Source organism: Vespula vulgaris, chromosome 7 (genome assembly GCF_905475345.1).
Source record: "Vespula vulgaris chromosome 7, iyVesVulg1.1, whole genome shotgun sequence".
Taxonomy (NCBI): domain Eukaryota; kingdom Metazoa; phylum Arthropoda; class Insecta; order Hymenoptera; family Vespidae; genus Vespula; species Vespula vulgaris.
The window spans coordinates 8,991,406-9,018,750 of NC_066592.1; the positions used below are offsets into that span (position 1 = coordinate 8,991,406).

General features: G+C 27.5%; 2 long non-coding RNA genes across 2 annotated transcripts in view; one reads left to right on the forward strand and one right to left on the reverse strand.

The window, feature by feature from the left end:
* Positions 1-27,345, forward strand: part of LOC127065331 (uncharacterized) — a 33,796-nt gene that overhangs the window by 481 nt on the left and 5,970 nt on the right. The window contains exons 2-4 of the long non-coding RNA XR_007782001.1: positions 74-3,383; positions 5,444-8,532; positions 23,169-26,206. This is a non-coding gene — a long non-coding RNA (uncharacterized LOC127065331). The remainder of the gene's footprint in view (positions 1-73; positions 3,384-5,443; positions 8,533-23,168; positions 26,207-27,345) is intronic.
* LOC127065334 (uncharacterized) lies at positions 3,113-24,462 on the reverse strand. Its single transcript, XR_007782005.1, has 3 exons — positions 24,315-24,462; positions 19,865-20,109; positions 3,113-3,207 (listed from the first exon to the last, which is right to left on the reverse strand). It is a non-coding gene; the product is annotated as an uncharacterized LOC127065334 (long non-coding RNA).

The following is a 27,345-nucleotide window of genomic DNA, read 5'->3' on the forward strand; positions in this document are numbered from 1 at the left end:
CGTAACGACCGTAACACGCCGCAACGTCCGTAACGTTCGTAACATCGCCGTAACGACCGTAACAAGCCGTAAGGTCCATAAGGGTGCCGTAACAACCGTAACAAGCCATAAGGTCCATAAGGGTGCAGTAACGACCGTAACACGCCGTAACGTCCGTAAGAGTGCCATAACCTCACTCGACATCCGTAACGTCTGTCGAACGATTGGTCCGATCTGGACGAAAAATATGCGCGTAGAGGGCGCAACGAGAGCTCACCAATGACCCCGGACCCGTTCTTCTTGGTGCTATAGTTTCAGTAACCCGCTATAGGAATGCATTTCCTTGGAATTTCAATTTGTGGTAATTGCAACGGTATAATTTTCCTCTGTGTTATACGATCAATATAAATCGGCTTGTGCAGTATTAAACTTAGCTAAATTTTATGGATGATAACTATCGTTATTATAAAGTTGAATCGTATGAATCATGCGAATTTTCCATAAAGATTTTCAAAATTAACAACGAGTAGAAATGTTCGAAACTTCATTTAGTCAAATTTTGATACAATTGATAATAATTCTTCTTGTACGATCAATCACAATTGAATTATCTGTTTTCGCTATTTTTGTGAAATATTGTTCTTCAAGATATATCTAAATGTTTTATCATTAAGTTGTAGACATAGTTACAAATTTTCCAATCGATGAAAATACACGATATTATTTATTTAAATATAAAGAAAGGAAGATACTTTACCGATATTACTTATTAGCCAATACGGTATAGATAAGGGATATTTTAACATAATTAATGACAATATTTTCTAATGATTTTATAATACTTAAAACTAAAAAAAGATACATATTTATTTAAATATAAATATTCTATATTACCTATTCATTAACATAAATATATGTATACATATTAGTACATAATATACATGTACAAACAATGCCAAGATTACCTTAAAAATATTCGTTATAAAATCAATCATTATTAAAATAATTAATTAACTAATTAAATTAAAAAAATTTAAATATATATATATAATATTATTACCCTGAAAGAAAAAGAGAATGTTTATAGCATTTACTAGCGGACGTATACAAAGCAAATCTTATTACAATGTTTATATGTTTCTATATAAGCTGAAGTATCTAAATACACCTTATGTTATTTACTTTTTGTCGAATATCGTATGAGATCAGTCTTTCCGCAACCACCTAGTTGGAAACTTCAAAGATCCTATATAAACATACGTTTCTAAACAGATAGATATGTATATATGTACATATGTACATAACTAGACACAATATACACACCCACACACTCATACACAAAGTATATAGTAGTCTTTCTCTTGGGTATTGCTTGAGATTTTATTATATTGTATAGACAGTAACGAGCAACCTTTGTTCTGCAATGAGCCAAAATTAAATATCTGATATTGTTATTGATAGAATTCATTATGAACTAAAAATGCTTATATTGATTAAAAAAGGAATTAATGCTTGATAGAAAAAGAAAAAATTACACATTATTGAAGGGTATTTGTTATTTTCGGCATCAATTTACAATGAAATGTTTTCTATAATTCCATTGATTTTTTATTAGCAATACTTTTAATGTGTACGCATAAATGTATGTATATATATTTTTGTAATGGAACGAAATCTATTAGTTGTTTATTTTTAATTAGATATATGATTCTACTTCTTGTTAATAAACTTTACATTATTATATTGGAAGATACAATGGAAGATACTGAATTAAACTATAATACAATCTTCTATTCGTTTGTCGTTAACGTTAAGAATTTGATAAAAGATTTCAATACTTCGGTTAATAGTTAAAATGCCTTTCAACTGGCCGTAGATAACAAAGCTCTTCACAAATGTATCAACGTAAGATGTAATACCAGTGATTAAGAAATTCACTAATTAGAGTCGACTATTGTCATTTTTCGATGCAAAATGTAAGCTGTAATTGCATTGATACGTACATGAATACGTATATGATAATGTTTTTTTATAAACCCTGAGTTACTCATTTCTGATACAGATTCAGATATATACAAATATATATATATATATATATATATATATATATATTACATATTATATATTATATATATATATAAATATATATACAGAGAGAGAGAGAGAGAAAGAAAAAGGGTAAAGGAATCGAGAATTTGAATAAAACAAAGAACGATATCGGGATTAAATTGAAAAGAAACTTTGTTACCTCTTAACAAAAAGGCACTCGATAAGGAAGCATTAGCCGTCCAAAGTACAATTATATCAAAAACCCATTCAAATTAAAGAAGATTACATATGTATCCGATTATGATACCTTATATTTCTTATTATTCATATAAAAGAAAAGAAAAAGAAAAAAACACAGTTAAGAAGAATAAGAAAGAAATCTCCTCTTTATTTCCTAATATCTTCAATTATGATTGATTTCTAAATACAATAAGGATAATAATAACAATAATAATAACAACAATAATATGAAAAAGAAGAAGAAGAACAAAGTATCTTGGTAACTTCAATTTTGCTTACTTGTTCTTATATGGTATATGTATCTAGTACAATGTAAATTTTAATGTGGGATTTCAATTAAACGTGTCATTTAATACGTATTATGATTAATATGCATTATTCATACACATATGAATGTATGTATATTTAAATGAATATCGAATTTATACCTCGTTGACAAATTAAATTTACAATATTGAAATAAGGGTGTCACGATCAGGTACACGCATCACGTTCGATCGTTGACGATCTTTCTATATATAAAATATATCGATACCAAACGATATTACATTCGTTAAAATGCATATACGTATTACGTACGTACGCGTACACGTGCATACAGAAAAATTAAGAAAAAAATAGCAAAATAGAGCAAGGAAGAGACAGAGAGAGAGAGATAGATGAAAGTTCATTGTTTTCGAGGAAGGACGTCTGTCCTAACGAACGAAGTTTACGATGAGGTCTCGTATTTTTCTATTCCTGTTGCTTTCTTTTCTTTTTTTGATTTTGATTAATTAACTAATTAAATTATAAAAATTTAAATATATATATATATATATATAATATTATTACCCTGAAAGAAAAAGAGAATGTTTATAGCATTTACTAGCGGGCGTATACAAAGCAAATCTTATTACAATGTTTATATGTTTCTTTATAAGCTGATGTATCTAAATACACCTTATCTTATTTACTTTTGGTCGAATATCGTATGATATCAGTCTTTCCGCAACCACCGAGGTGGAATGTTGGAAGATCCCATATAAACATACGTTTGTAAATAGATACATATGTATATATGTACATATGTACACAACTAGATACATAATATACACATCCACACACACATACACAAAGTATATAGTAGTCTTTCTCTTGGATATTACTTGAGATTTTATTATATTGTATAGACAGTAACGAGCAACCTTTGTGCTGCAAGGAGCCAAAATTACATGTCTGATATTGTTATTGATACAATTCATTATGAACTAAAAATGTTTAAATTGATTAGAAAAGAAATTAAAACTTGATAGAAAAAGAAAAAATTTTACATTATTGAAGGGTATTTGTTATTTTCGGCATCAATTTACAATGAAATGTTTTCTATAATTCCAATGATTTTCTATTAGCAATACTTTTAATGTGTACGCATAAGTGTATGTATATATATTTTTGTAATGGAACGAAATCTATTAGTTGTTTATTTTTAATTAGATATATGATTCTACTTCTCGTTAATAAACTTTACATTATTATATTGGAAGGTACATTGGAAGATATTGAAATAAACTCTAATACAATCTTTTATTCGTTTGTCGTTAAAGTTACGAGTTTTGATAAATGATTTCGATACTTCGGTTAATAGTTAAAATGCGTTTCAACTGGCCGTAGATAACAAAGCTCTTCACTAATGTATCAACGTAAGATGTAATATCAGTGATTAAGAAATTCACTAATTAGAGTCGACTATTGTCATTTTTCGATGCAAAATGTAAGTTGTAATTGCATTGATACGTACATGAATACGTATATGATAATGTTTTTTTATAAACCCTGAGTTACTCATTTCTGATACAGATTCAGATATATACAGATATATATATGTATTATATATTATATATAATATGTATATATATATATACAGAGAGAGAGAGAGAGAGAGAGAGGGAGAGAGAGAGAGAGAGAGAAAGAAAGGGTAAACGAATCGAGAATTTGAATGAAACAAAGAACGATATCGAGATTAAATTGAAAAGAAACTTTGTTTGCTCTTGACAAAAAGGCATTCGATAAGGAAGCATTAGCCGTCCAAAGTACAATTATATCAAAGACCTATTCAAATGAAAGACGATTACATAGGTATCCTATTATGATACCTTATACTTCTTATTATTCATATAAAAGAAAAGAAGAAGAAAAAAAACAGTTAAGAAGATTAAGAAAGAAATTTCATGTTTATTTCCCAATATCTTCAATTATGATTGATTTATAAAGACAATAAGAATAATAATAACAATAATAATAACAACAATAATATGAAAAAGAAGAAGAAGAACAAAGTATCTTGGTATATTCAATTTTGCTTTCTTGTTCTTATGTGGTATATGTAGCTAGTACAATGTAAATTTTAATGTGGGATTTCAATTAAACGTCATTTAATGCGTATTATGATTAATATGCATTATTCATACACATATGAATGTATATATATTTAAATGAATATCGAATTTATACCTCGTTGACAAATTAAATTTACAATATTGAAATAAGGGTGTCACGATCAGGTACACGTATCACGTTCGATCCTCGACGATCTTTCTATATATAAAATATATCGATACCAAACGATATTACATTCGTTAAAATGCATATACGTAATACGTACGTACGCGTACACGTGCATACAGAAAAATTAAGAAAAAAATAGCAAAATAGAGCGAGGAAGAGACAGAGAGAGAGAGATAGATGAAAGTTCATTGTTTTCGAGGAAGGACGTCTGTCCTAACGAACGAAGTTTACGATGAGGTCTCGTATTTTTCTATTCCTGTTGCTTTCTTTTCTTTTTTTGATTTTGATTAATTAACTAATTAAATTATAAAAATTTAAATATATATATATATATATATAATATTATTACCCTGAAAGAAAAAGAGAATGTTTATAGCATTTACTAGCGGACGTATACAAAGCAAATCTTATTACAATGTTTATATGTTTCTATATAAGCTGAAGTATCTAAATACACCTTATCTTATTTAATTTTGGTCGAATATCGTATGAGATCAGTCTTTCGGCAACCACTGAGTTGGAAACTTGAAAGATCCCGTATGAACATACGTTTGTAAATAGATAGATATGTATATATGTACATATGTACATAACTAGACACAATATACACACCCTCACACTCATACACAAGGTATATAGTAGTCTTTCTCTTGGGTATTGCTTGAGATTTTATTATATTGTATAGACAGTAACGAGCAACCTTTGTTCTGCAATGAGCCAAAATTAAATATCTGATATTGTTATTGATAGAATTCATTATGAACTAAAAATGCTTATATTGATTAAAAAAGGAATTAATGCTTGATAGAAAAAGAAAAAATTTTACATTATTGAAGGGTATTTGTTATTTTCGGCATCAATTTACAATGAAATGTTTTCTATAATTCCATTGATTTTCTATTAGCAATACTTTTAATGTGTACGCATAAGTGTATGTATATATATTTTTGTAATGGAACGAAATCTATTAGTTGTTTATTTTTAATTAGATATATGATTCTACTTCTCGTTAATAAACTTTACATTATTATATTGGAAGATACGTTGGAAGATATTGAAATAAACTCTAATACAATCTTTTATTCGTTTGTCGTTAACGTTAAGACTTTTGATAAAAGATTTCAGTACTTCGGTTAATAGTTAAAATGCGTTTCAACTGGCCGTAGTTAACAAAGCTCTTCACTAATGTATCAACGTAAGATGTAATATCAGTGATTAAGAAATTCACTAATTAGAGTCGACTATTGTCATTTTTCGATGCAAAATGTAAGTTGTAATTGCATTGATACGTACATGAATACGTATATGATAATGTTTTTTTATAAACCCTGAGTTACTCATTTCTGATACAGATTCAGATATATACAGATATATATATGTATTATATATTATATATAATATGTATATATATATATACAGAGAGAGAGAGAGAGAGAGAGAGAGAGAGAGAGGGAGAGAGAGAGAGAGAGAGAAAGAAAGGGTAAACGAATCGAGAATTTGAATGAAACAAAGAACGATATCGAGATTAAATTGAAAAGAAACTTTGTTAGCTCTTGACAAAAAGGCATTCGATAAGGAAGCATTAGCCGTCCAAAGTACAATTATATCAAAGACCTATTCAAATGAAAGACGATTACATAGGTATCCTATTATGATACCTTTTACTTCTTATTATTCATATAAAAGAAAAGAAGAAGAAAAAAAACAGTTAAGAAGATTAAGAAAGAAATTTCATGTTTATTTCCCAATATCTTCAATTATGATTGATTTATAAAGACAATAAGAATAATAATAACAATAATAATAACAACAATAATATGAAGAAGAAGAAGAAGAACAAAGTATCTTGGTATATTCAATTTTGCTTTCTTGTTCTTATGTGGTATATGTAGCTAGTACAATGTAAATTTTAATGTGGGATTTTATTTAAACGTGTCATTTAATGCGTATTATGATTAATATGCATTATTCATACACATATCAATGTATGTGTATTTAAATGAATATAGAATTTATACCTCGTTGACAAATTAAATTTACAATATTGAAATAAGGGTGTCACGATCAGGTACACGCATCACGTTCGATCGTCGACGATCTTTCAATATATAAAATATATCGATACCAAACGATATTACATTTGTTAAAAGGCACATACGTATTACGTACATACGCGTACACGTGCATACAGAAAAATTGAGAAAAAAATAGCAAAATAGAGCGAGGAAGAGAGAGAGAGAGAGATGAAAGTTCATTGTTTACGAGGAAGGACGTTTGTCCTAACAAACAGAGTTTTCGATGAGGTCTCGTATTTTTCTATTCCTGTTGCTTTCTTTTATTTTTTGATTTTGATTATTTAACTAATTAAATTATAAAAATTTTAATATATATATATATATATATATATATATATATATATATATAATATTATTACCCTGAAAGAAAAAGAGAATGTTTATAGCATTTACTAGCGAGCGTATACAAAGCAAATCTTATTACAATGTTTATATGTTTCTTTATAATCTGATGTATCTAAATACACCTTATCTTATTTACTTTTGGTCGAATATCGTATGATATCAGTCTTTCCCCAACCACCGAGGTGGAATGTTGGAAGATCCCATATAAACATACGTTTGTAAATAGATACATATGTATATATGTACATATGTACACAACTAGATACATAATATACACACTCACACACACATACACAAAGTATATAGTAGTCTTTCTCTTGGATATTACTTGAGATTTTATTATATTGTATAGACAGTAACGAGCAACCTTTGTGCTGCAAGGAGCCAAAATTACATGTCTGATATTGTTATTGATACAATTCATTATGAACTAAAAATGTTTAAATTGATTAGAAAAGAAATTAAAACTTGATAGAAAAAGAAAAAATTTTACATTATTGAAGGGTATTTGTTATTTTCGGCATCAATTTACAATGAAATGTTTTCTATAATTCCATTGATTTTCTATTAGCAATACTTTTAATGTGTACGCATAAGTGTATGTATATATATTTTTGTAATGGAACGAAATCTATTAGTTGTTTATTTTTAATTAGATATATGATTCTACTTCTGGTTAATAAACTTTACATTATTATATTGGAAGATACAATGGAAGATATCGAATTAAACTCTAATACAATGTTTTATTCGTTTGTCGTTAACGTTAAGACTTTTGATAAAAGATTTCAGTACTTCGGTTAATAGTTAAAATGCCTTTCAACTGGCCGTAGATAACAAAGCTCTTCACTAATGTATCAACGTAAGATGTAATATCAGTGATTAAGAAATTCACTAATTAGAGTCGACTATTGTCATTTTTCGATGCAAAATGTAAGTTGTAATTGCATTGATACGTACATGAATAAGTATATGATAATGTTTTTTTATAAACCCTGAGTTACTCATTTCTGATACAGATTCAGATATATACAGATATATATATGTATTATATATTATATATAATATGTATATATATATATACAGAGAGAGAGAGAGAGAGAGAGAGAGGGAGAGAGAGAGAGAGAGAGAAAGAAAGGGTAAACGAATCGAGAATTTGAATGAAACAAAGAACGATATCGAGATTAAATTGAAAAGAAACTTTGTTAGCTCTTGACAAAAAGGCATTCGATAAGGAAGCATTAGCCGTCCAAAGTACAATTATATCAAAGACCTATTCAAATGAAAGACGATTACATAGGTATCCTATTATGATACCTTATACTTCTTATTATTCATATAAAAGAAAAGAAGAAGAAAAAAAACAGTTAAGAAGATTAAGAAAGAAATTTCATGTTTATTTCCCAATATCTTCAATTATGATTGATTTATAAAGACAATAAGAATAATAATAACAATAATAATAACAACAATAATATGAAAAAGAAGAAGAAGAACAAAGTATCTTGGTATATTCAATTTTGCTTTCTTGTTCTTATGTGGTATATGTAGCTAGTACAATGTAAATTTTAATGTGGGATTTCAATTAAACGTCATTTAATGCGTATTATGATTAATATGCATTATTCATACACATATGAATGTATATATATTTAAATGAATATCGAATTTATACCTCGTTGACAAATTAAATTTACAATATTGAAATAAGGGTGTCACGATCAGGTACACGTATCACGTTCGATTCTCGACGATCTTTCTATATATAAAATATATCGATACCAAACGATATTACATTCGTTAAAATGCATATACGTAATACGTACGTACGCGTACACGTGCATACAGAAAAATTAAGAAAAAAATAGCAAAATAGAGCGAGGAAGAGACAGAGAGAGAGAGATAGATGAAAGTTCATTGTTTTCGAGGAAGGACGTCTGTCCTAACGAACGAAGTTTACGATGAGGTCTCGTATTTTTCTATTCCTGTTGCTTTCTTTTCTTTTTTTGATTTTGATTAATTAACTAATTAAATTATAAAAATTTAAATATATATATATATATAATATTATTACCGTGAAAGAAAAAGAGAATGTTTATAGCATTTACTAGCGGACGTATACAAAGCAAATCTTATTACAATGTTTATATGTTTCTATATAAGCTGAAGTATCTAAATACACCTTATCTTATTTAATTTTGGTCGAATATCGTATGAGATCAGTCTTTCGGCAACCACTGAGTTGGAAACTTGAAAGATCCCGTATGAACATACGTTTGTAAATAGATAGATATGTATATATGTACATATGTACATAACTAGACACAATATACACACCCTCACACTCATACACAAGGTATATAGTAGTCTTTCTCTTGGGTATTGCTTGAGATTTTATTATATTGTATAGACAGTAACGAGCAACCTTTGTTCTGCAATGAGCCAAAATTAAATATCTGATATTGTTATTGATAGAATTCATTATGAACTAAAAATGCTTATATTGATTAAAAAAGGAATTAATGCTTGATAGAAAAAGAAAAAATTTTACATTATTGAAGGGTATTTGTTATTTTCGGCATCAATTTACAATGAAATGTTTTCTATAATTCCATTGATTTTCTATTAGCAATACTTTTAATGTGTACGCATAAGTGTATGTATATATATTTTTGTAATGGAACGAAATCTATTAGTTGTTTATTTTTAATTAGATATATGATTCTACTTCTCGTTAATAAACTTTACATTATTATATTGGAAGATACGTTGGAAGATATTGAAATAAACTCTAATACAATCTTTTATTCGTTTGTCGTTAACGTTAAGACTTTTGATAAAAGATTTCAGTACTTCGGTTAATAGTTAAAATGCGTTTCAACTGGCCGTAGTTAACAAAGCTCTTCACTAATGTATCAACGTAAGATGTAATATCAGTGATTAAGAAATTCACTAATTAGAGTCGACTATTGTCATTTTTCGATGCAAAATGTAAGTTGTAATTGCATTGATACGTACATGAATACGTATATGATAATGTTTTTTTATAAACCCTGAGTTACTCATTTCTGATACAGATTCAGATATATACAGATATATATATGTATTATATATTATATATAATATGTATATATATATATACAGAGAGAGAGAGAGAGAGAGAGAGAGAGAGAGGGAGAGAGAGAGAGAGAGAGAAAGAAAGGGTAAACGAATCGAGAATTTGAATGAAACAAAGAACGATATCGAGATTAAATTGAAAAGAAACTTTGTTAGCTCTTGACAAAAAGGCATTCGATAAGGAAGCATTAGCCGTCCAAAGTACAATTATATCAAAGACCTATTCAAATGAAAGACGATTACATAGGTATCCTATTATGATACCTTTTACTTCTTATTATTCATATAAAAGAAAAGAAGAAGAAAAAAAACAGTTAAGAAGATTAAGAAAGAAATTTCATGTTTATTTCCCAATATCTTCAATTATGATTGATTTATAAAGACAATAAGAATAATAATAACAATAATAATAACAACAATAATATGAAGAAGAAGAAGAAGAACAAAGTATCTTGGTATATTCAATTTTGCTTTCTTGTTCTTATGTGGTATATGTAGCTAGTACAATGTAAATTTTAATGTGGGATTTTATTTAAACGTGTCATTTAATGCGTATTATGATTAATATGCATTATTCATACACATATCAATGTATGTGTATTTAAATGAATATAGAATTTATACCTCGTTGACAAATTAAATTTACAATATTGAAATAAGGGTGTCACGATCAGGTACACGCATCACGTTCGATCGTCGACGATCTTTCAATATATAAAATATATCGATACCAAACGATATTACATTTGTTAAAAGGCATATACGTATTACGTACATACGCGTACACGTGCATACAGAAAAATTGAGAAAAAAATAGCAAAATAGAGCGAGGAAGAGAGAGAGAGAGTGATGAAAGTTCATTGTTTACGAGGAAGGACGTCTGTCCTAACAAACGGAGTTTTCGATGAGGTCTCGTATTTTTCTATTCCTGTTGCTTTCTTTTATTTTTTGATTTTGATTATTTAACTAATTAAATTATAAAAATTTTAATATATATATATATATATATATATATATATATATATATATATAATATTATTACCCTGAAAGAAAAAGAGAATGTTTATAGCATTTACTAGCGAGCGTATACAAAGCAAATCTTATTACAATGTTTATATGTTTCTTTATAATCTGATGTATCTAAATACACCTTATCTTATTTACTTTTGGTCGAATATCGTATGATATCAGTCTTTCCCCAACCACCGAGGTGGAATGTTGGAAGATCCCATATAAACATACGTTTGTAAATAGATACATATGTATATATGTACATATGTACGTAACTAGATACATAATATACACACCACACACACATACACAAAGTATATAGTAGTCCTTCTCTTGGGTATTACTTCAGATTTTATTATATTGTATAGACAGTAACGAGCAACCTTTGTGCTGCAAGGAGCCAAAATTACATGTCTGATATTGTTATTGATACAATTCATTATGAACTAAAAATGTTTAAATTGATTAGAAAAGAAATTAAAACTTGATAGAAAAAGAAAAAATTTTACATTATTGAAGGGTATTTGTTATTTTCGGCATCAATTTACAATGAAATGTTTTCTATAATTCCATTGATTTTCTATTAGCAATACTTTTAATGTGTACGCATAAGTGTATGTATATATATTTTTGTAATGGAACGAAATCTATTAGTTGTTTATTTTTAATTAGATATATGATTCTACTTCTGGTTAATAAACTTTACATTATTATATTGGAAGATACAATGGAAGATATCGAATTAAACTCTAATACAATGTTTTATTCGTTTGTCGTTAACGTTAAGACTTTTGATAAATGATTTCGATACTTCGGTTAATAGTTAAAATGCGTTTCAACTGGCCGTAGATAACAAAGCTCTTCACAAATGTATCAACGTAAGATGTAATACCAGTGATTAAGAAATTCACTAATTAGAGTCGACTATTGTCGTTTTTCGATGCAAAATGTAAGTTGTAATTGCATTGATACGTACATGAATACGTATATGATAATGTTTTTTTATAAACCCTGAGTTACTCATTTCTGATACAGATTCAGATATATACAGATATATATATGTATTATATATTATATACAATATGTATATATATATACAGAGAGAGAGAGAGAGAGAGAGAGAGAGAGAGAGAGAGAGAGAGAGAGAGAGAGAGAGAGAAAGGGTAAACGAATCGAGAATTTGAATGAAACAAAGAACGATATCGAGATTAAATTGAAAAGAAACTTTGTTAGCTTCTTGACAAAAAGGCACTCTATAAGGGAAACAACAGCCATCCAAAGTACAATTATATCAAAGACCTATTCAAAGGAAAGACGATTACATAGGTATCCTATTATGATACCTTATACTTCTTATTATTCATATAAAAGAAAAGAAGAAGAAAAAAAACAGTTAAGAAGATTAAGAAAGAAATTTCATGTTTATTTCCCAATATCTTCAATTATGATTGATTTATAAAGACAATAAGAATAATAATAACAATAATAATAACAACAATAATATGAAGAAGAAGAAGAAGAACAAAGTATCTTGGTATATTCAATTTTGCTTTCTTGTTCTTATGTGGTATATGTAGCTAGTACAATGTAAATTTTAATGTGGGATTTTATTTAAACGTGTCATTTAATGCGTATTATGATTAATATGCATTATTCATACACATATCAATGTATGTGTATTTAAATGAATATAGAATTTATACCTCGTTGACAAATTAAATTTACAATATTGAAATAAGGGTGTCACGATCAGGTACACGCATCACGTTCGATCGTCGACGATCTTTCAATATATAAAATATATCGATACCAAACGATATTACATTTGTTAAAAGGCATATACGTATTACGTACATACGCGTACACGTGCATACAGAAAAATTGAGAAAAAAATAGCAAAATAGAGCGAGGAAGAGAGAGAGAGAGAGATGAAAGTTCATTGTTTACGAGGAAGGACGTCTGTCCTAACAAACGGAGTTTTCGATGAGGTCTCGTATTTTTCTATTCCTGTTGCTTTCTTTTATTTTTTGATTTTGATTATTTAACTAATTAAATTATAAAAATTTTAATATATATATATATATATATATATATATAATATTATTACCCTGAAAGAAAAAGAGAATGTTTATAGCATTTACTAGCGGGCGTATACAAAGCAAATCTTATTACAATGTTTATATGTTTCTTTATCAGCTGATGTATCTAAATACACCTTATCTTATTTACTTTTGGTCCAATATCCTATGATATCAGTCTTTCCACAACCACAGAGTTGGAAACTTGAAAGATCCCCTTTAAACATACGTTTGTAAATAGATAGATATGTATATATGTACATATGTACATAACTAGATACATAATATACACACCCACACACACATACACAAAGTATATAGTAGTCTTTCTCTTGGGTATTACTTGAGATTTTATTATATTGTATAGACAGTAACGAGCAACCTTTGTTCTGCAATGAGCCAAAATTACATGTCTGATATTGTTATTGATACAATTCATTATGAACTAAAAATGTTTAAATTGATTAGAAAAGAAATTAAAACTTGATAGAAAAAGAAAAAATTTTACATTATTGAAGGGTATTTGTTATTTTCGGCATACATTTACAATGAAATGTTTTCTATAATTCCATTGATTTTCTATTAGCAATACTTTTAATGTGTACGCATAAGTGTATGTATATATATTTTTGTAATGGAACGAAATCTATTAGTTGTTTATTTTTAATTAGATATATGATTCTACTTCTGGTTAATAAACTTTACATTATTATATTGGAAGATACAATGGAATATATCGAATTAAACTCTAATACAATGTTTTATTCGTTTGTCGTTAACGTTAAGACTTTTGATAAAAGATTTCAGTACTTCAGTTAATAGTTAAAATGCCCTTCAACTGGCCGTAGATAACAAAGCTCTTCACTAATGTATCAACGTAAGATGTAATACCACTGATTAAGAAATTCACTAATTATAGTCGACTATTGTCATTCTTCGATGCAAGATGTAAGTCGTATTTGCATTGATACGCAGATGAATACGTATATGATAATGTTTTTTTTATATATGAATACGTATATGATAATGTTTTTTTATAAACCCTGAGTTACTCATTTCTGATACAGATTCAGATATATACAGATATATATATATGTATTATATATTATATATAATATGTATATATATATACAGAGAGAGAGAGAGAGAGAGAGAGAGAGAGAAAGAAAGGGTAAACGAATCGAGAATTTGAATGAAACAAAGAACGATATCGAGATTAAATTGAAAAGAAACTTTGTTAGCTCTTGACAAAAAGGCATTCGATAAGGAAGCATTAGCCGTCCAAAGTACAATTATATCAAAGACCTATTCAAATGAAAGACGATTACATAGGTATCCTATTATGATACCTTTTACTTCTTATTATTCATATAAAAGAAAAGAAGAAGAAAAAAAACAGTTAAGAAGATTAAGAAAGAAATTTCATGTTTATTTCCCAATATCTTCAATTATGATTGATTTATAAAGACAATAAGAATAATAATAACAATAATAATAACAACAATAATATGAAGAAGAAGAAGAAGAACAAAGTATCTTGGTATATTCAATTTTGCTTTCTTGTTCTTATGTGGTATATGTAGCTAGTACAATGTAAATTTTAATGTGGGATTTTATTTAAACGTGTCATTTAATGCGTATTATGATTAATATGCATTATTCATACACATATCAATGTATGTGTATTTAAATGAATATAGAATTTATACCTCGTTGACAAATTAAATTTACAATATTGAAATAAGGGTGTCACGATCAGGTACACGCATCACGTTCGATCGTCGACGATCTTTCAATATATAAAATATATCGATACCAAACGATATTACATTTGTTAAAAGGCATATACGTATTACGTACATACGCGTACACGTGCATACAGAAAAATTGAGAAAAAAATAGCAAAATAGAGCGAGGAAGAGAGAGAGAGAGAGATGAAAGTTCATTGTTTACGAGGAAGGACGTCTGTCCTAACAAACGGAGTTTTCGATGAGGTCTCGTATTTTTCTATTCCTGTTGCTTTCTTTTATTTTTTGATTTTGATTATTTAACTAATTAAATTATAAAAATTTTAATATATATATATATATATATATATATATATAATATTATTACCCTGAAAGAAAAAGAGAATGTTTATAGCATTTACTAGCGGGCGTATACAAAGCAAATCTTATTACAATGTTTATATGTTTCTTTATCAGCTGATGTATCTAAATACACCTTATCTTATTTACTTTTGGTCCAATATCCTATGATATCAGTCTTTCCACAACCACAGAGTTGGAAACTTGAAAGATCCCCTTTAAACATACGTTTGTAAATAGATAGATATGTATATATGTACATATGTACATAACTAGATACATAATATACACACCCACACACACATACACAAAGTATATAGTAGTCTTTCTCTTGGGTATTACTTGAGATTTTATTATATTGTATAGACAGTAACGAGCAACCTTTGTTCTGCAATGAGCCAAAATTACATGTCTGATATTGTTATTGATACAATTCATTATGAACTAAAAATGTTTAAATTGATTAGAAAAGAAATTAAAACTTGATAGAAAAAGAAAAAATTTTACATTATTGAAGGGTATTTGTTATTTTCGGCATACATTTACAATGAAATGTTTTCTATAATTCCATTGATTTTCTATTAGCAATACTTTTAATGTGTACGCATAAGTGTATGTATATATATTTTTGTAATGGAACGAAATCTATTAGTTGTTTATTTTTAATTAGATATATGATTCTACTTCTGGTTAATAAACTTTACATTATTATATTGGAAGATACAATGGAATATATCGAATTAAACTCTAATACAATGTTTTATTCGTTTGTCGTTAACGTTAAGACTTTTGATAAAAGATTTCAGTACTTCAGTTAATAGTTAAAATGCCCTTCAACTGGCCGTAGATAACAAAGCTCTTCACTAATGTATCAACGTAAGATGTAATACCACTGATTAAGAAATTCACTAATTATAGTCGACTATTGTCATTCTTCGATGCAAGATGTAAGTCGTATTTGCATTGATACGCAGATGAATACGTATATGATAATGTTTTTTTTATATATGAATACGTATATGATAATGTTTTTTTATAAACCCTGAGTTACTCATTTCTGATACAGATTCAGATATATACAGATATATATATGTATTATATATTATATATAATATGTATATATATATACAGAGAGAGAGAGAGAGAGAGAGAGAGAGAGAAAGAAAGGGTAAACGAATCGAGAATTTGAATGAAACAAAGAACGATATCGAGATTAAATTGAAAAGAAACTTTGTTAGCTCTTGACAAAAAGGCATTCGATAAGGAAGCATTAGCCGTCCAAAGTACAATTATATCAAAGACCTATTCAAATGAAAGACGATTACATAGGTATCCTATTATGATACCTTATACTTCTTATTATTCATATAAAAGAAAAGAAGAAGAAAAAAAACAGTTAAGAAGATTAAGAAAGAAATTTCATGTTTATTTCCCAATATCTTCAATTATGATTGATTTATAAAGACAATAAGAATAATAATAACAATAATAATAACAACAATAATATGAAGAAGAAGAAGAAGAACAAAGTATCTTGGTATATTCAATTTTGCTTTCTTGTTCTTATGTGGTATATGTAGCTAGTACAATGTAAATTTTAATGTGGGATTTTATTTAAACGTGTCATTTAATGCGTATTATGATTAATATGCATTATTCATACACATATCAATGTATGTGTATTTAAATGAATATAGAATTTATACCTCGTTGACAAATTAAATTTACAATATTGAAATAAGGGTGTCACGATCAGGTACACGCATCACGTTCGATCGTCGACGATCTTTCAATATATAAAATATATCGATACCAAACGATATTACATTTGTTAAAAGGCATATACGTATTACGTACATACGCGTACACGTGCATACAGAAAAATTGAGAAAAAAATAGCAAAATAGAGCGAGGAAGAGAGAGAGAGAGTGATGAAAGTTCATTGTTTACGAGGAAGGACGTCTGTCCTAACAAACAGAGTTTTCGATGAGGTCTCGTATTTTTTCTATTCCTGTTGCTTTCTTTTATTTTTTGATTTTGATTATTTAACTAATTAAATTATAAAAATTTTAATATATATATATATATATATATATATATATATATATATAATATTATTACCCTGAAAGAAAAAGAGAATGTTTATAGCATTTACTAGCGGACGTATACAAAGCAAATCTTATTACAATGTTTATATGTTTCTATATAAGCTGAAGTATCTAAATACACCTTATCTTATTTAATTTTGGTCGAATATCGTATGAGATCAGTCTTTCGGCAACCACTGAGTTGGAAACTTGAAAGATCCCGTATGAACATACGTTTGTAAATAGATAGATATGTATATATGTACATATGTACATAACTAGACACAATATACACACCCTCACACTCATACACAAAGTATATAGTAGTCTTTCTCTTGGGTATTGCTTGAGATTTTATTATATTGTATAGACAGTAACGAGCAACCTTTGTTCTGCAATGAGCCAAAATTAAATATCTGATATTGTTATTGATAGAATTCATTATGAACTAAAAATGCTTATATTGATTAAAAAAGGAATTAATGCTTGATAGAAAAAGAAAAAATTACACATTATTGAAGGGTATTTGTTATTTTCGGCATCAATTTACAATGAAATGTTTTCTATAATTCCATTGATTTTTTATTAGCAATACTTTTAATGTGTATGCATAAATGTATGTATATATATTTTTGTAATGGAACGAAATCTATTAGTTGTTTATTTTTAATTAGATATATGATTCTACTTCTCGTTAATAAACTTTACATTATTATATTGGAAGATACATTGGAAGATATTGAAATAAACTCTAATACAATCTTTTATTCGTTTGTCGTTAAAGTTACGAGTTTTGATAAATGATTTCGATACTTCGGTTAATAGTTAAAATGCGTTTCAACTGGCCGTAGATAACAAAGCTCTTCACAAATGTATCAACGTAAGATGTAATACCACTGATTAAGAAATTCACTAATTATAGTCGACTATTGTCATTCTTCGATGCAAGATGTAAGTCGTATTTGCATTGATACGCAGATGAATACGTATATGATAATGTTTTTTTTATATATGAATACGTATATGATATGTTTTTTTATAATACCCTGAGTTACTCATTTCTGATACAGATTGAGATATATACAGATATATATATATATTATATATTATATATTATGTATATATAAATACAGAGAGAGAGAGAGAGAGAGAGAGAGAGAGAGAGAGAGAGAGAGAAAGAGGAAGGGTAAACGAATCGAGAATTTTGAATAAAACATAGAACGATATCGAGATTAAATTGAAAGGAAACTTTGTTAGCTTCTTGACAAAAAGGCACTCTATAAGGGAAACAACAGCCATCCAAAGTACAATTATATCAAAGACCTATTCAAAGGAAAGACGATTACATAGGTATCCTATTATGATACCTTATACTTCTTATTATTCATATAAAAGAAAAGAAGAAGAAAAAAAACAGTTAAGAAGATTAAGAAAGAAATTTCATGTTTATTTCCCAATATCTTCAATTATGATTGATTTATAAAGACAATAAGAATAATAATAACAATAATAATAACAACAATAATATGAAGAAGAAGAAGAAGAACAAAGTATCTTGGTATATTCAATTTTGCTTTCTTGTTCTTATGTGGTATATGTAGCTAGTACAATGTAAATTTTAATGTGGGATTTTATTTAAACATGTCATTTAATGCGTATTATGATTAATATGCATTATTCATACACATATCAATGTATGTGTATTTAAATGAATATAGAATTTATACTTCGTTGACAAATTAAATTTACAATATTGAAATAAGGGTGTCACGATCAGGTACACGCATCACGTTCGATCGTCGACGATCTTTCAATATATAAAATATATCGATACCAAACGATATTACATTTGTTAAAAGGCATATACGTATTACGTACATACGCGTACACGTGCATACAGAAAAATTGAGAAAAAAATAGCAAAATAGAGCGAGGAAGAGAGAGAGAGAGAGATATGAAAGTTCATTGTTTACGAGGAAGGACATCTGTCCTAACAAACGGAGTTTTCGATGAGGTCTCGTATTTTTCTATTCCTGTTGCTTTCTTTTATTTTTTGATTTTGATTATTTAACTAATTAAATTATAAAAATTTTAATATATATATATATATATATATATATATATATATATATATATATTATTACCCTGAAAGAAAAAGAGAATGTTTATAGCATTTACTAGCGGGCGTATACAAAGCAAATCTTATTACAATGTTTATATGTTTCTTTATCAGCTGATGTATCTAAATACACCTTATCTTATTTACTTTTGGTCCAATATCCTATGATATCAGTCTTTCCACAACCACAGAGTTGGAAACTTGAAAGATCCCCTTTAAACATACGTTTGTAAATAGATAGATATGTATATATGTACATATGTACATAACTAGATACATAATATACACACCCACACACACATACACAAAGTATATAGTAGTCTTTCTCTTGGGTATTACTTGAGATTTTATTATATTGTATAGACAGTAACGAGCAACCTTTGTTCTGCAATGAGCCAAAATTACATGTCTGATATTGTTATTGATACAATTCATTATGAACTAAAAATGTTTAAATTGATTAGAAAAGAAATTAAAACTTGATAGAAAAAGAAAAAATTTTACATTATTGAAGGGTATTTGTTATTTTCGGCATACATTTACAATGAAATGTTTTCTATAATTCCATTGATTTTCTATTAGCAATACTTTTAATGTGTACGCATAAGTGTATGTATATATATTTTTGTAATGGAACGAAATCTATTAGTTGTTTATTTTTAATTAGATATATGATTCTACTTCTGGTTAATAAACTTTACATTATTATATTGGAAGATACAATGGAATATATCGAATTAAACTCTAATACAATGTTTTATTCGTTTGTCGTTAACGTTAAGACTTTTGATAAAAGATTTCAGTACTTCAGTTAATAGTTAAAATGCCCTTCAACTGGCCGTAGATAACAAAGCTCTTCACTAATGTATCAACGTAAGATGTAATACCACTGATTAAGAAATTCACTAATTATAGTCGACTATTGTCATTCTTCGATGCAAGATGTAAGTGGTATTTGCATTGATACGCAGATGAATACGTATATGATAATGTTTTTTTTATATATGAATACGTATATGATAATGTTTTTTTATAAACCCTGAGTTACTCATTTCTGATACAGATTCAGATATATACAGATATATATATGTATTATATATTATATATAATATGTATATATATATACAGAGAGAGAGAGAGAGAGAGAGAGAGAGAGAAAGAAAGGGTAAACGAATCGAGAATTTGAATGAAACAAAGAACGATATCGAGATTAAATTGAAAAGAAACTTTGTTAGCTCTTGACAAAAAGGCATTCGATAAGGAAGCATTAGCCGTCCAAAGTACAATTATATCAAAGACCTATTCAAATGAAAGACGATTACATAGGTATCCTATTATGATACCTTTTACTTCTTATTATTCATATAAAAGAAAAGAAGAAGAAAAAAAACAGTTAAGAAGATTAAGAAAGAAATTTCATGTTTATTTCCCAATATCTTCAATTATGATTGATTTATAAAGACAATAAGAATAATAATAACAATAATAATAACAACAATAATATGAAGAAGAAGAAGAAGAACAAAGTATCTTGGTATATTCAATTTTGCTTTCTTGTTCTTATGTGGTATATGTAGCTAGTACAATGTAAATTTTAATGTGGGATTTTATTTAAACGTGTCATTTAATGCGTATTATGATTAATATGCATTATTCATACACATATCAATGTATGTGTATTTAAATGAATATAGAATTTATACCTCGTTGACAAATTAAATTTACAATATTGAAATAAGGGTGTCACGATCAGGTACACGCATCACGTTCGATCGTCGACGATCTTTCAATATATAAAATATATCGATACCAAACGATATTACATTTGTTAAAAGGCATATACGTATTACGTACATACGCGTACACGTGCATACAGAAAAATTGAGAAAAAAATAGCAAAATAGAGCGAGGAAGAGAGAGAGAGAGTGATGAAAGTTCATTGTTTACGAGGAAGGACGTCTGTCCTAACAAACAGAGTTTTCGATGAGGTCTCGTATTTTTCTATTCCTGTTGCTTTCTTTTATTTTTTGATTTTGATTATTTAACTAATTAAATTATAAAAATTTTAATATATATATATATATATATATATATATATATATATATATATAATATTATTACCCTGAAAGAAAAAGAGAATGTTTATAGCATTTACTAGCGGACGTATACAAAGCAAATCTTATTACAATGTTTATATGTTTCTATATAAGCTGAAGTATCTAAATACACCTTATCTTATTTACTTTTGGTCGAATATCGTATGAGATCAGTCTTTCGGCAACCACTGAGTTGGAAACTTGAAAGATCCCGTATGAACATACGTTTGTAAATAGATAGATATGTATATATGTACATATGTACATAACTAGACACAATATACACACCCTCACACTCATACACAAAGTATATAGTAGTCTTTCTCTTGGGTATTGCTTGAGATTTTATTATATTGTATAGACAGTAACGAGCAACCTTTGTTCTGCAATGAGCCAAAATTAAATATCTGATATTGTTATTGATAGAATTCATTATGAACTAAAAATGCTTATATTGATTAAAAAAGGAATTAATGCTTGATAGAAAAAGAAAAAATTACACATTATTGAAGGGTATTTGTTATTTTCGGCATCAATTTACAATGAAATGTTTTCTATAATTCCATTGATTTTTTATTAGCAATACTTTTAATGTGTATGCATAAATGTATGTATATATATTTTTGTAATGGAACGAAATCTATTAGTTGTTTATTTTTAATTAGATATATGATTCTACTTCTCGTTAATAAACTTTACATTATTATATTGGAAGGTACATTGGAAGATATTGAAATAAACTCTAATACAATCTTTTATTCGTTTGTCGTTAAAGTTACGAGTTTTGATAAATGATTTCGATACTTCGGTTAATAGTTAAAATGCGTTTCAACTGGCCGTAGATAACAAAGCTCTTCACAAATGTATCAACGTAAGATGTAATACCACTGATTAAGAAATTCACTAATTATAGTCGACTATTGTCATTCTTCGATGCAAGATGTAAGTCGTATTTGCATTGATACGCAGATGAATACGTATATGATAATGTTTTTTTTATATATGAATACGTATATGATATGTTTTTTTATAATACCCTGAGTTACTCATTTCTGATACAGATTGAGATATATACAGATATATATATATATTATATATTATATATTATGTATATATAAATACAGAGAGAGAGAGAGAGAGAGAGAGAGAGAGAGAGAGAGAGAGAGAAAGAGGAAGGGTAAACGAATCGAGAATTTTGAATAAAACATAGAACGATATCGAGATTAAATTGAAAGGAAACTTTGTTAGCTTCTTGACAAAAAGGCACTCTATAAGGGAAACAACAGCCATCCAAAGTACAATTATATCAAAGACCTATTCAAAGGAAAGACGATTACATAGGTATCCTATTATGATACCTTATACTTCTTATTATTCATATAAAAGAAAAGAAGAAGAAAAAAAACAGTTAAGAAGATTAAGAAAGAAATTTCATGTTTATTTCCCAATATCTTCAATTATGATTGATTTATAAAGACAATAAGAATAATAATAACAATAATAATAACAACAATAATATGAAGAAGAAGAAGAAGAACAAAGTATCTTGGTATATTCAATTTTGCTTTCTTGTTCTTATGTGGTATATGTAGCTAGTACAATGTAAATTTTAATGTGGGATTTTATTTAAACATGTCATTTAATGCGTATTATGATTAATATGCATTATTCATACACATATCAATGTATGTGTATTTAAATGAATATAGAATTTATACTTCGTTGACAAATTAAATTTACAATATTGAAATAAGGGTGTCACGATCAGGTACACGCATCACGTTCGATCGTCGACGATCTTTCAATATATAAAATATATCGATACCAAACGATATTACATTTGTTAAAAGGCATATACGTATTACGTACATACGCGTACACGTGCATACAGAAAAATTGAGAAAAAAATAGCAAAATAGAGCGAGGAAGAGAGAGAGAGAGAGATATGAAAGTTCATTGTTTACGAGGAAGGACATCTGTCCTAACAAACGGAGTTTTCGATGAGGTCTCGTATTTTTCTATTCCTGTTGCTTTCTTTTATTTTTTGATTTTGATTATTTAACTAATTAAATTATAAAAATTTTAATATATATATATATATATATATATATATATATATATATAATATTATTACCCTGAAAGAAAAAGAGAATGTTTATAGCATTTACTAGCGGGCGTATACAAAGCAAATCTTATTACAATGTTTATATGTTTCTTTATAAGCTGATGTATCTAAATACACCTTATCTTATTTACTTTTGGTCGAATATCGTATGATATCAGTCTTTCCGCAACCACCGAGGTGGAATGTTGGAAGATCCCATATAAACATACGTTTGTAAATAGATACATATGTATATATGTACATATGTACACAACTAGATACATAATATACACACCCACACACACATACACAAAGTATATAGTAGTCTTTCTCTTGGATATTACTTGAGATTTTATTATATTGTATAGACAGTAACGAGCAACCTTTGTGCTGCAAGGAGCCAAAATTACATGTCTGATATTGTTATTGATACAATTCATTATGAACTAAAAATGTTTAAATTGATTAGAAAAGAAATTAAAACTTGATAGAAAAAGAAAAAATTTTACATTATTGAAGGGTATTTGTTATTTTCGGCATCAATTTACAATGAAATGTTTTCTATAATTCCATTGATTTTCTATTAGCAATACTTTTAATGTGTACGCATAAGTGTATGTATATATATTTTTGTAATGGAACGAAATCTATTAGTTGTTTATTTTTAATTAGATATATGATTCTACTTCTGGTTAATAAACTTTACATTATTATATTGGAAGATACAATGGAAGATATCGAATTAAACTCTAATACAATGTTTTATTCGTTTGTCGTTAACGTTAAGACTTTTGATAAAAGATTTCAGTACTTCGGTTAATAGTTAAAATGCCTTTCAACTGGCCGTAGATAACAAAGCTCTTCACTAATGTATCAACGTAAGATGTAATATCAGTGATTAAGAAATTCACTAATTAGAGTCGACTATTGTCATTTTTCGATGCAAAATGTAAGTTGTAATTGCATTGATACGTACATGAATACGTATATGATAATGTTTTTTTATAAACCCTGAGTTACTCATTTCTGATACAGATTCAGATATATACAGATATATATATGTATTATATATTATATATAATATGTATATATATATACAGAGAGAGAGAGAGAGAGAGAGAGGGAGAGAGAGAGAGAGAGAGAAAGAAAGGGTAAACGAATCGAGAATTTGAATGAAACAAAGAACGATATCGAGATTAAATTGAAAAGAAACTTTGTTAGCTCTTGACAAAAAGGCATTCGATAAGGAAGCATTAGCCGTCCAAAGTACAATTATATCAAAGACCTATTCAAATGAAAGACGATTACATAGGTATCCTATTATGATACCTTATACTTCTTATTATTCATATAAAAGAGAAGAAGAAGAAAAAAAACAGTTAAGAAGATTAAGAAAGAAATTTCATGTTTATTTCCCAATATCTTCAATTATGATTGATTTATAAAGACAATAAGAATAATAATAACAATAATAATAACAACAATAATATGAAAAAGAAGAAGAAGAACAAAGTATCTTGGTATATTCAATTTTGCTTTCTTGTTCTTATGTGGTATATGTAGCTAGTACAATGTAAATTTTAATGTGGGATTTCAATTAAACGTCATTTAATGCGTATTATGATTAATATGCATTATTCATACACATGAATGTATATATATTTAAATGAATATCGAATTTATACCTCGTTGACAAATTAAATTTACAATATTGAAATAAGGGTGTCACGATCAGGTACACGTATCACGTTCGATCGTCGACGATCTTTCTATATATAAAATATATCGATACCAAACGATATTACATTTGTTAAAATGCATATACGTATTACGTACGTACGCGTACACGTGCATACAGAAAAATTAAGAAAAAAATAGCAAAATAGAGCGAGGAAGAGACAGAGAGAGAGAGATAGATGAAAGTTCATTGTTTTCGAGGAAGGACGTCTGTCCTAACGAACGAAGTTTACGATGAGGTCTCGTATTTTTCTATTCCTGTTGCTTTCTTTTATTTTTTGATTTTGATTATTTAACTAATTAAATTATAAAAATTTTAATATATATATATATATATATATATATATATATATATATATAATATTATTACCCTGAAAGAAAAAGAGAATGTTTATAGCATTTACTAGCGGGCGTATACAAAGCAAATCTTATTACAATGTTTATATGTTTCTTTATAAGCTGATGTATCTAAATACACCTTATCTTATTTACTTTTGGTCGAATATCGTATGATATCAGTCTTTCCGCAACCACCGAGGTGGAATGTTGGAAGATCCCATATAAACATACGTTTGTAAATAGATACATATGTATATATGTACATATGTACACAACTAGATACATAATATACACATCCACACACACATACACAAAGTATATAGTAGTCTTTCTCTTGGATATTACTTGAGATTTTATTATATTGTATAGACAGTAACGAGCAACCTTTGTGCTGCAAGGAGCCAAAATTACATGTCTGATATTGTTATTGATACAATTCATTATGAACTAAAAATGTTTAAATTGATTAGAAAAGAAATTAAAACTTTATAGAAAAAGAAAAAATTTTACATTATTGAAGGGTATTTGTTATTTTCGGCATCAATTTACAATGAAATGTTTTCTATAATTCCATTGATTTTCTATTAGCAATACTTTTAATGTGTACGCATAAGTGTATGTATATATATTTTTGTAATGGAACGAAATCTATTAGTTGTTTATTTTTAATTAGATATATGATTCTACTTCTCGTTAATAAACTTTACATTATTATATTGGAAGGTACATTGGAAGATATTGAAATAAACTCTAATACAATCTTTTATTCGTTTGTCGTTAAAGTTACGAGTTTTGATAAATGATTTCGATACTTCGGTTAATAGTTAAAATGCGTTTCAACTGGCCGTAGATAACAAAGCTCTTCACTAATGTATCAACGTAAGATGTAATATCAGTGATTAAGAAATTCACTAATTAGAGTCGACTATTGTCATTGTTCGATGCAAAATGTAAGTTGTAATTGCATTGATACGTACATGAATACGTATATGATAATGTTTTTTTATAAACCCTGAGTTACTCATTTCTGATACAGATTCAGATATATACAGATATATATATGTATTATATATTATATATAATATGTATATATATATATACAGAGAGAGAGAGAGAGAGAGAGAGGGAGAGAGAGAGAGAGAGAGAAAGAAAGGGTAAACGAATCGAGAATTTGAATGAAACAAAGAACGATATCGAGATTAAATTGAAAAGAAACTTTGTTAGCTCTTGACAAAAAGGCATTCGATAAGGAAGCATTAGCCGTCCAAAGTACAATTATATCAAAGACCTATTCAAATGAAAGACGATTACATAGGTATCCTATTATGATACCTTATA